The sequence below is a fragment of the Eubalaena glacialis genome, chromosome 14 (assembly GCF_028564815.1).
Source record: "Eubalaena glacialis isolate mEubGla1 chromosome 14, mEubGla1.1.hap2.+ XY, whole genome shotgun sequence".
NCBI lineage: Eukaryota > Metazoa > Chordata > Mammalia > Artiodactyla > Balaenidae > Eubalaena > Eubalaena glacialis.
The window spans coordinates 50,918,283-50,931,165 of NC_083729.1; positions in this window are offsets into that span (position 1 = coordinate 50,918,283).

The following is a 12,883-nucleotide window of genomic DNA, read 5'->3' on the forward strand; positions in this document are numbered from 1 at the left end:
ATCTCAAGAGGTGACCTTGGGAAAAAATGAGGATAACTTGGCCCAAATACACCACTGATACTGGACAAAGTCCAGAATCCACACCAAATGCCAGATGGACTGTGGGTCGATAGTGACATCTTCATGTACAAAGGACAGCACATTAAAGAAGGGGATGAAATAGATGTCTGCCTGTGGGAGTTATTGACTAGGTTTAATGCTAGGGCTTTTATCCTGTTATGCTGCATGTAATATGCTGAGGATTTCAGAAAAAAAATAATGCATGGGCTGTCCCAAGAACTAGAGGTCAAAAGGGAGTGGATAATAGAATTTGAATAAAAAGGAAAAATTGATTAGCTGATAGTGATTATTAGGCAAGGTTACAGAAGGCAATATTACAACTAGTGGAGCATTGCTAAAGGACACCCATCCCTTAATACAACGCCACCTGAATCAACCTGAGGTATAAAATATGAAGACTCAAGTGACCAAGGCAAATTTTAATTAGGATTACAAATATTACTTTGCAAAACATGGCTAAAAATGTTCCCTGAGAGTGTTTATGTAAAATGTTATGTCTTTCTTTCAAAGTTTCCTTACAAGTAGTTCTAAAAAAAATTCTTTAATTCCAGTTTATAGATTTTCCTTATTTTAATGTTCTCCTCTCTGGTGTAGGCATATTATAAATGGAATTAACTACATTACTAATGCTTTTAATCTGATTTTACTGGTGCCTAGGGCTGATGACTAGGAATCAGCATGTGCGTCATTAAAAGAAAAATACAGTTACATAGAAACTAAATTACATGTCTAAATAAACACATTTATCTATGTGCCTTATTTATTATCCCAACTAGCCAAAGCAGAAGGGCCTGACTGCATTTCTTCAAAAATAAGGTAGCTAGAAAGCAGTTTCTCTGGCCACTGGAATTTTCTTGATGAAAGAACGGGCAAGAACAGCCTACAATTTGATGTATTCTTTGTATATAATTCCTGAATTTTAGGCTGGAACTACATATTTTGGGGGCACTATATACATTTTTATGACTATTCATATGTAAGAAATAATTGACAGTTTTTAATTCACTCGAGTCAACTGCTGAGCAATCACTTGGATTGCTGCAGTCGATCTGATTTGGCGATTCAAGACAAGTGAAGTATCAATACTCACTGGACGCTGTTGATTGAAAGTCCTCTGTCTGAGGCCACCACTTTGAACCTGATGACACATGAGGAAAGAAATGGGAGAGCATAAGCTGAGAATTTTAAAAGAAATGATTAAAGGGAGAGGATGGCAGAGTCCAAAATATAAGAACCAGTTCCTGAAACCACAGTGGACTCTTGCCTCAACTTGCCTTTGCTTATATTTACTTTGGAATAGTTCCAAATTCTGTGCTATGTCAATCATAAATCATTTGATCATGAATGGCCACCTCCTCTTCCCATCATCTGTCTAATCTCTTCATCAACTTAGGCACACCAGTGACCTGCACTGACTACCTCTACATGAGGGATTCTGATTGTCTCCTGCCCTCTGATTACAATACTTCCTGAGCTATTTAGTGGGCAGCAACTCTTTTCTTGGCCGTTGTACCTCTTGTTATCTTGGATTATTATTTACATTTTTGTGCTATCATTTGACTTTTTTACGTCGTTCATTATCCCAAGTACACGGAAGCTTATGGAGTGCAAATGATTGTGCTTTATCTTTTCTTTTCTTGCTTTTTTTTTGCCCATTCCCACTTCCCCAACACCACTGAGCCTATCACAGTGCGTTAGACCAGGAGATCCTCATTACACATTTGTTGTTTTGTAAAGTCGGCCCTTCGGGAACTTCACAGCTTCATTGAGACAGGACAATATTTGCACCCCCAAAAAAGCTTTATTACCATTATAAAGGCAAAGGCAAAAGAAGGCGAAATATGTTTAATTAACAACACGAATATTTTCATAATACAATTTAATCTTCCCAGTATGCTTACGAGAGATGGGTATTATTGTTTTTTCTACTTTACAGATGAGGAAACCAGGCTAAGAGAGGCCAAACAATTTGCCTAAACTTGAAATGATTTTAAGTGGTTGGGATGATTCAAACCCAGGTCAGTAGCCTCTGGGCCAGTTCAACAGTAAGTAACATTAAAGAGACTGCATTAACAGCCTGCAAAGCAAGACAACCTTTGAGGGACTGAGGAGTAATGAAAGCATATGGAAATGGGAAATGAATGGGAAATGAATCAGGAAAGGCTTCCTGAATGAGGGAACATGAAGAGGAGGAAAAGAGGGGGATTACAGCCCTGAAAAATAGAGGATCATGTAAGTGGAGCAAAGTAATAAAGAAAAGAAAAAGCATTTGCCACTAAGTCTGTAGAAATATTTACAGTTGGTTTCCAATCTCCTCATATTTTCTATCTAGCCAAACAGCAATAAAGGTATGTGGGAAAAACATATATATTAAATTACTAGGTGTCAGATTTCTGATTTGATAACACTTGGTATAAAAATAACAGTTATTATTACTCTTCATTTATCTAGCTCTGAGAGTGTACACAGCACAGTATAATAAGTAGAATTTATCAGAGGAGGGACAAAATTTGTGCCCCAAGGGCTTTGCTGAGTAGAGCCTCAAGTGGAAACCGTGTGACACCGAAAATCAGGGCACTGCAATCGCTGTACATCTAGAATCACCTTGGGCTAGAATCTCTTGGGCTGTGGTTGAAGATATGGGGGCCTATTGCAAGAGGCATTTTTCTTTTTTTTTTTTTTAACATCTTTATTGGAGTATAATTGCTTTACAATGGTGTGTTAGTCTCTGCTGTATAACAAAGTGAATCAGCTATACATATACATATATCCCCATATCTCCTCCCTCTGCGTCTCTTTTGTGGGAGGATATAGAAGGAGATTTTCACGTCCGACTTTTAGAAAGATGTTAATTGGGGCCTTTTTCTAACATTACGTACCCCACATTACCACACACACAAAAAACCCAAAAAACAAAAACTGTCTCTTGTGTAATAGGAAAGGTTCAATCATGATCCAGGGAGATCCAAAATCTGGGAACAAGGGGGGATGGGCAACCTTCTCCTCAGGGTCCCAGAAACACAAGTTCAGGCTCATAACAATTAAATGTATTAGTTACAGTGTATCCATCAATGCTAGTAAATATAGACACAAAAATGCCCTGCCTTGGCATTGTGGCTCTGATATCCAGAATACAACCAAGAGACAGCAACTGAGCAAAATAAAGTTCCTTCACACAAATCAGAACACAGGCCCTCAATCATAGATTATGAACTTTCATCCTGGACACAGCGTAATAAACTTGGTTTTATAGTTTCCTAGCTCCAGTTATTTAGCAGAAGCAAATGAAAAGTATGAGGGATGGCAGAGAGCTGAACAACAAGGGAGGAGATCAAAAATCTGAAAAATGTAGCCAGGTCTGGGGTAGGATGAAGTGACCAGGGCACAGAACAAACAAACCTGCAAATCAGTGGTCCCTGAGGACATCGGTATTTGCACAGGGTTGTAACCCAGAGCTCAATTTGTGCTTGTTTCAGCTGCTATATGTTATATATTATCCATAATAAAATAATTATATTTTAATTAAAAAAAGAATTATGACACTCTGCAAAAACAAACACTGAATCAACAACTCCAATTGAAAGAAAAAAAATAATTGGAAAGAAGAATTTAAAAATAGGGAACTCATGACGTAGGATAAAAGCAGTAAGTAACATTTGAATTTAAGTCTAAAAAAACCCACTATTAATTGTTATGAAAATTTGTAAAACAAAAATACTTAAATTGAGCCATAGTATAAAATGCTAATGATCAATTAGAAAAAAAAATTCCAGGTTATTTCAGATAATTTATGAGATGAACAATGTTAGAAACTAAATTAAAATCATGTAAAAGTTTGTTAAACATTGAATAAGTATTATATTTATTGAACCCCTATTATGTGTCAGGAGCTATACTAGGTGCTAGGGCTTTAGCAAAAAACAGTGCAAACTAATTCATGCCCAAATTACAACCCAGCATGTGAACAGTAAGTATACAAATATATAATATAATTTCTGGTTGTGCATGCAAAAAAGAAAAATAAACCAGGGTAAGAGTGTCAGGGGGAGGGTCAAAGGGAGGGATTGCTACTACTTTAGATATGGTGTTCTTGGAAATCCTCTCTTAGGAGATCACATTTACACAGAGCCTCTGAAAACAATATGGCCGTTTAGAGGAAAAACCTTCCAGGAAAAGTGCTAGGTGAATGCAAAGGCCCTCAGGCAGGGTTGGCTTTGGTATATTTGAGGAACAGTAAGAAACAGAATGAGAGAGAGAGAAGGTAGATGAATCTGAAGACATAGGTAGTACTCTAGAGGAACAAGACCTAATGTTGAATTGGATGTGGGATCAAAGAGAGATTTTAGTACCCCACACCCACCTACCCTTTCCCTATCACCGTGACCTTGAGATACTTGGGTAAATGGTAGAGCCAATTACTCTGATGAGAAAAACTGGAAAAGAAGCACATGTGTGAGGGAGTTGAGAGTAGAGAGGCAATGAGAGGTGACGATTCTGCTGGAGATCTGGAGAGGTTGGACTGAAGATCAATGATTAGGATCCATCAGAATATAGATGGTACAAAGCTAGGGGACTGACCAAGGGATCCCAGGCAGTGGGTGTAGATACAGGAGACAGGAGGTCCAAAGACTGGCTCTTGACACATGCCAGCATTTATAAATGGAATACAGAAGGAGGAGTACACAGAGGAGAAAGGGGTTCACGAGTCCAAGAAAGCCACAGAGAGTAGAGTCCTGAAAGTGAAAAAAAAGAAAAATCTCAAGGGTGAGTGAGCAGCTGAGTAATCTCCTGAGAGGTTAGGTAAGTCAGATAAGCACTGAGAACCCACCATTAGATATGATGATCAGTGGGTCATTGACAACCTAGATGAATTTATAGATTTACAGACAATTTAAATTCTTGACAATGATAGAGAAACGCACAAAGTTAAAGCAAAGTCCTAATATAAAAATATGCCAGAGAGGGATCACTACTTCTGCCCCACCCCTCCCTGGCCCCTGACCCCTGCCTGGTGACCCCTGTTTCTGAAAGAAGTGTGTTACATCCTTTGATGGAGTGGGGCACAGAGCGCAAGATGGAATCATTCATTTTGTATAGTGTGTCACACCCAGGAGAGAAGTCAACCCATGATTAGAGGAGGGCTGATCCAAACAATCTAAACAAAGGGAAAACTTGAGACTCTCACAGTGAGTCTATGAGATGGAGTGAAAAGGGGCAGATGATTGTGGAGGGAGGGGTGGCCCTCAGCAGTCCAGCAACGACCTGACTTAGAGAAAACTAATTCTAATAAATAAGTGTTTTTCATTTTATTGCTTGGTTTGTGTGTTTTCCTTTTTTTCTTCATCAAGTGAAATCAAATAACAGAGAAGCTACATTTGCTAACTATTTGGAATTTTGAAGGAAAAAAGAAGAATGGGATACGGTGCTTGTGCACTAAGGAATGGAGTGGGGACAGCTCCTACACAGGGAATAATATTTCCTCTGCAATTATAAAAATTTGATATAATTGCTCATTGGGAGAAAATATAACCATCAGCACCATATTTTTTTCCTTATAACCACCTATATTTTATTGTATATGGTTGTGGAATTGATGCATGGTAATATTCCTTTTTCTTTTTTAAGTACTTCATGAAGGAAAGAAAGAAAAATTCCATTGTGATAGTGCAGCAGCCAAGATTTAAAGTTGTGCTGGACTTACAATTGAAATGCAAATCACTCTTTGCAAACAGCTTCCCACTGAGACCCAAATTTTTACAGATCAGGTTCTGCTGTCCTGATGAGGAATCATTGAACGGCATTTCCCAGGATTCACAAATTAGTTGCTGTCTAAGGTATCATTTTCTATGTTATAATTGTAACTTACCAGAGGAAACTTTGTCACAAAAGACAGTACCCTGTGCTTCCATTATTCTTCCAGCTGCACCGCCACTAAGGATTCTTTCACACACAATAAAAATACACATCATGACCTCCCTCTCTGAAATACACACTCCTGGAATATAAACATTTTGAGAATATTGGTGTGCTTTTCTTCCCCTTCTTTTTTAGACGTGCAGGTGGTAAAATACTGGCTGCCATGAACTGAAGACAATAAATAGAAATTACCAGCTTCTTATGGCTGCCTGATAGAAATGTGCCAGCTTGGGAAAGGCTGATTCTCCAGGCACAATGATCCTCTGGGCAAAGAAATCCCTGGATATTCAGGTCCACTTGCTGGCTGCTCCTTAAGGCGCAGGTAAGGCTGTCCACTTCAGACATGCTTAGCTGCCCTCAGAAACAAGGAGGCTGCTTAGAACCCTGGAAGGTTACCTCTCTTTCCCCAAGTTAAAAGAGCTAAAGGTCTGAGAGAGGCAGCATTGCACACAGGACAGAGAACACAAAAGGCTGAGGGTTTAAACGCTGAAGTTGAGACACAGAAATAATTTCCAAAATTATGGATATATAGTGGGACCATCACTAGCTAGTACCTTTAAACTTGGTCTTGTCACAGACCTTTGCTAGCTGAGTTATCTGAGACAGATACAGCGTGTCTGTGGATGTCCATCTCCACATATGTCAGTGTTCTGGATCAGAAATTTCTCAAAGAGAATTCTGAGAATCACCTGATCCCAGTAGCACTCAGGGAGCTTGTTCTAAAAGGAGCATCTGGAGACTCATCCCCAGAGATTCTGATTTATTTTACCCAGGATAGGTTCCAAGAATCTGCAATTTTAACAAGTTCCCCAAGATGATTTTTATGCACACTGAATTTGAGAACCACTGCAGTAGATGAACCCTGAGATTCCTCCAGATTTAAGGGTTGAAAAATCAATAGGTTAGTCAAGCATACCCACCTTGAAGCCTGGGTCCCTTAACCAGGAAAAGATACTTATCAAGAGAAATTGAAGGCAAAAGGCTCCTCCATATGAGGTTAGTATCTACATCTAGATAGAAGCTACTAGAGACCCCATTCCTTAAGTATATTTTCAGCAGCCCCACTGGGAGGGCAAGCTATAAACGTGTTGAAATCCCAGGATTCACCTTCCATATCTCCTGGCCACTGAAAAGAGATGATTCTCATAGCTGCCGTCTTCCTGCCAGAGCAGGAGAGGCTCCTGGGGAAGGCTGAGAAAAAGAGGGAGAGCATGGTCCTATCTCCAGCCCCTGTGGTTTGAGGAGGAGGGGACACTGAGGAATGTGGACAGGAGAACCCTTCCATTACCTCAGCTTCCTGGATAAAGTAGGAGGCAGAGAAACATGTGAGTGAGAAGAGAAGGTGTTGACAAGGACTGAAAAAAATTATGACAGATTGGAACTTTTATTGAGGAGAATGGGTGCAAAATCTAAGCAAAGTCAAGGGATAGGTGTGGAGTTCCTTAAGTCTTGACTAGGGTGAAGTCTCTAGAATTTTATTATTGTTAATCATCTTGATTGTGAAATTTTTCATATCAACATTTAATTCTTTGAAAACCAGGGATACTGGATATATTTTCACATCTCTATTGGTTATATGTTTTATGTGGTGAATTATCTATTCATAATCTTTGTTCATGTATTTTATTATTTCTTCTTTGACCATTTTTGTGTTTATTATAATAATTGTTCAATGTATGTGCTGCAAATAATTTTCTTCATTTTTTGTGTTTATCTTTATGTCTTTTCAATGCACACAAATGTTCATTTGTATGTATCCAAATCTACTGAATTTTCTCATATATTCTTCCATATCTATTAAACAGTCTATGCTGTTGAAGAGACTCAAATATTTCCAAGAGTCTCCTTTTTGCCTTGTAATTTTTCCTCCACCTGAGTTTTTTTTCTGCAGTACCAATTTTAGTCTTTAGTCTTTTCAAATGGCTAACAAATTGTGTAGTCAACTTTCAATTATTACAAGTTAGGAAGGCTGGCATAACATGCATGGTTATAATGCTACTAATAACTCCCCCGATGAATATATCAAATAATCTTTTTCCCCCATAAGGTTTTTATTTCAGTAAACTCTATTCAAAGCATCAGCTCCTAATGATAACACTTGTTTTCACAAAAAGATAAACCTGGTTTCTTTAAGTGACTCTATTTTACTGGGCCTTAGTCTCCTTACCTACAATACATTTGTTTCAGGTGATTCTCAAAGGCTTTCTCAACTTTGAAATTGTATTATTTTAATGAGCAGAGTGTACATCTGTCATTGTGCTAACTAGACCTGTCTTCCTTAGAGTAGGGGCTCAACACTACAGCCCTCAGGCCATATCTGGCCAGTGGCCAGTTTTTATAAGGCACTTGAGCTAAGAATGGTTTTCATATTTTTAAAGAGTTGTTAAACAACAGCAACAATAGGAATATTTGACAGAGACCCACAGATCTTATGAGGTCCTCAAAGCCTAAAATAGTTCCGATGTGGCCCTCTAGAGAATCGGCTTACTGACTCCTGCTATAGTATCAGCAGGCAGATCTTTTGTTATCATGGACACCTCTCCAAAAGTACCACTGGCAGACAACACAACAAGTACCATGTTTCCTTTTCTTCGGGGCACAAATTTAGAACACATTTCCCAGTCTCCCTGCAGTTAGGGCTGACCATTAATTGAGTCTTACAGAATGGGGTATTGGCAGATGTGATATACACCACTTCCAGACCCCTGCTAAATCTGTCCCATGCTGGAGCTCCATTTCTCTCTTGTGTACACCAGTTGGATGTAGAGAATCCAGCAGAAGACACCAGCACTTTAGGAGATGATGCAGCCATAGAGTGAAGGGAACCCAAGTCCCCAGCTGACCTGGTGGTAGGCTACACGTCAACAAAGAACATCACATTGAACTTCATCTGAGTAAAACATAAACTTGGTGTTGGTTAGGACAATAAATGGGGGGATTCATTATGGCTGCTAGAATCTATCCCAACTAAAGCTCTGCTTCTCCTCCGCAGCTCGGCTAGCATGTTGCTTCTGTCCTCTTTGAGCTAGGAAACCAGAGGACCAACACTGTTAAAAAACAAAATAGTGACACTGAGGAAATAGCGACTTGAAATAGTGACTCAGTTTCTGAGTGAAAGGAAAAATTCTATAACATCAATTTAGAACGGAGATTTTGGTAGATCAGTGACCTTTGTCCCTTTGTTAGTTAGGTTTGGACCATTTTTTCTGAGAGACAACTCCACTCAAACAAGTGGAGTGTCAGACCATCAATAATTAGCTGTACTGAGTCTTCCTTTTTTCTATCTGAGGGCTGGAGCTAATGGGAATTGAATGGCTTAAGGTGAGTATAAGTGCATTTTAACTAACCAGTCACAAAATTTAGTTCTGAAGATGCATGAAGAAGAATTATATTCTTTGGATATTCATATTGCCTGGGGAAAATCACAGAAAAAATCTTAGTAAGTTTCTAAATCAGAGACCTTTTAGTGCCCAGCATGGGAAATGCTATGTCCAGAGTACATATAGCAACAACACAAAATTAAAATTAACAAGTAGATGTCACTATTAAGACAAAATTGCCATATAGTGGAAGAGCTAAGGGCATGACTGAATTTAGTAAGCCTGAGTATGAATGCTTGCTGCACCAGTTATTAACTGTTTGACTTTTTATGACCTCAATCTTTCTGTTATTCTGTACCCTCATTTATAAATGGGGGGAAATGATACCTGCTCTTTAAGGTTGTAATAAAGATTAAATGAATTATTATCTTTAACTTAAAAGAGTGTTGACATAATATGTGTTGATTCATTCTAATTATTACATGATTCAAAATAAGGGAATTCACCCAATATGCAAGGTCTAATGTCACACTTCGAAAATCTCCATTCCCTCTCCTCTCATTCGTGCATTTCTGTAAACACCTTCCTAGTATTTCACTTTTGTCTCAGTTATCCAGTTATTCCTTCTTAGCTAAATTTTGAGATTACGGTTGAGTTATAGATAAGTTGCAACAAGTAAACAGAATGTGGATGGCAGTCCACTTAGATGTAATAACAGGGGAAAGATATAGAGATAGGAAAAGATGGGGTATATTTGGTTAGCTAATTTTTTTTGGCAATCCTATGTTCTAAAACTGAGACTTAAAGACCAAAAGCATCTTCTTGTCTTCTCTAGAGAAAAGAAACAGCTATCTTTTCTTTCAAAACATTGTAAGCTCTAGGTACATATGAGGCCTCTTTCTATTTTGAGTTGGAAGAAAAGAAGCAATAAGAAAATTCATAATCAGAAGAAAAACCACAGTCCATTTTGTAGAAAATCTTAAAGTTGCTATTGGATATATATATATATATATATATATTTTTTTTTTTTTTTTAAATTGCATACATAGGAACAAAATTCTGCAGTTTGGATTATCCTTAGAATCTGGATCTTTGCACATTTTATTTTTTATCAGTATACCTGGTTTTCCTTTGTTAAACTTTATAGTTTCTCAGAGCAAAGCATAAGGAACTATATTCTTATTCAGTGCAGTTTGAAAGCTTGCTTTGTTTTCTTCGAGGAGGAAGAGGTACTTTTGTCATAAGGTTTGTAGTCACCATGTCTGCAATCTCTTAAACAAGTGATACTTTATCATAGAGAAAAATAAATTCACATACCACATGCAATATGGACACACTAGTTTCTGCTACTAATTCAGAATTCTTAGTCCACCCCGCATGTTTTATGACCTAACATAGTGATATGAAAGGAATTTTATACATTTTAGTTCTGTCCCTCTGCTGGCAGTGGAAGTAAATCCCAAAGTATTTCAGCAGGTGCTATTAATATGCAAATAACAGAGAATACACTGTTTCTAATAGACCTCCCAACTGCATGGGAGGCATCAAATTAGCTTTCTGTAATTTGCATGCTTTTCACAACCTCCTGGGATTATATTTTAGATCAGAGACAATAAAAGCATATGCAGTTAGTTTAAAATGTAACTAATTTTAGACTTTGAAACAATTTTAACCTAACTTCTTTATGGTGTTAAACAGCTATTTTGAAAAAAAACTTTCATAACAGTCTGTAATTTTCATAGCATTGATTTGCCATTAATGGCTCCATCTCTTTATAGCATGAAAACAAATGTGGGAACAGACCAGGTGTATGGGTTTCCCAATTGACTAAAAAGACACAATGGCGGGCGGAGGGGGGGCGGTGAACTGGGGGCCTGGGAGTATGCATTGTTTGGGCAATTACAAAGGATAGTATGGATCAAGAGAAAACATAAAATTGGCCCAAATGGAGTGATTAGCCAACATGATTCATGACCAGAGGAACCAGCCAGAAAGGTAAAGTGAAATTATTTAGCTCACCATGTAAGCCTTATAATATCTAAATATCTAAATAAATAAAATGATATCTAAATAAATGAATAAATAATATTGAATTAACTGATTTTAACTATTCCGACTTATATCTTAAAAATAATGTGTTTTTAGAATTATTATTCCATGTCCTAGAAATTAGGGAATTTTCTCAAAAAATATGTATCCAGTCTGGCAGCAACTAAAGTCATATGTGATTGGGAATTTAACATAATTTATGTTTTTTCTTGATCTATCAGTGAGAAGATGAAAATTGAGCCAAACTGTGCATCTTTCATTGAGAAAATAAATTATTTTGATCCCTTCCTGGACTGGATAAGCTAGGGATTTTGAAAAGAATATTTAGATAATTTTTTAACTTTTGCTGTCTTAAATCCACACATGAAAATTAAGTTGAAGAAATGACATAACTAGATGTTTGAAGCTTAAATGTCGCTTTTGAATATGTGGTTTTGATTTGGATCCCAAATTAACTGATGACTGAATTATTCTGCATTTCCTTTTGTTTCTATAGACACGGCTGCATCATAAGTTTAAAAAATATCACATGAGAAAATGTCATAAATGAGAGTTCTTTAAGATTTACTGGCTAAACGTGTTTCTTATACATCAGTTCAGTAACCAGCAGCTGACCATAGGTAAAATAGATGACTTGGAGGAAAAGAAGAAAAGTAAAAGATAACTTTGCTATAAACAAAGAATATTATTATGTAATGGCCATTCCAATATTTCTGGTTACATTATGGACAGATTTCAAGTCAAGTAATTTCTGCCTCATGAATCTTGCTGAAATGTGTGAATCAACTTGCAATAAATAATTTGGCCATTTGACATACCTTGGATCTGGAGGGAAAAGTAATTAATTTAAATATCATAAATTCAGCTAAATCAATAATCAGGCATATGTATATATTTATATGTGGATATAATGACATTTTTGTTTATCTATGATTTCAAGCTTTAAAGATAAAATTTTTGCTCAGTGATCACACTTTGAAAAATTAGTCTTATATGTCAGATGGAAAGAGAACACATTTATGGCATATACAAGTAAAGCTAGACACTATGGAAAGAACGTTTTTGAACATAAAAAATTATATTGAGAATGATGATAATTTTGTAACAAAATTGAGGTCATCTATTCCAAGTAAATATAAATGGCATAATATTATATATAAATAATTTAAAATATATCATAAATTTATATAACTACTCTCAACTATAGCACAGCCTATATTTGATATACCATTTCTTCTTCAATACCTTCCCTTCCATACCAACCCCCATAGAGCTTTGTCCTCTGTCCATCTTTTTTTTTCTTCCTTTTCTAATAATATAACCCAATGCATGGCTGTCTTTTTACTTCTCTGCTACAATTCCCAAGCAATGTTTTCTGTTCTATTGATTTTGTTTTTTCTCTTAAGCTGAGGATCTAAATTCAGTCCACCCCATGCATCCTTCAAAGTCCGGTTCAAACATGGGCTCCACCGTGAAAGCCTCAATGATACTTCTGGCTCAAACCCATCTCTCCTTTCTCAGAAGTCCCATTGCCTTCA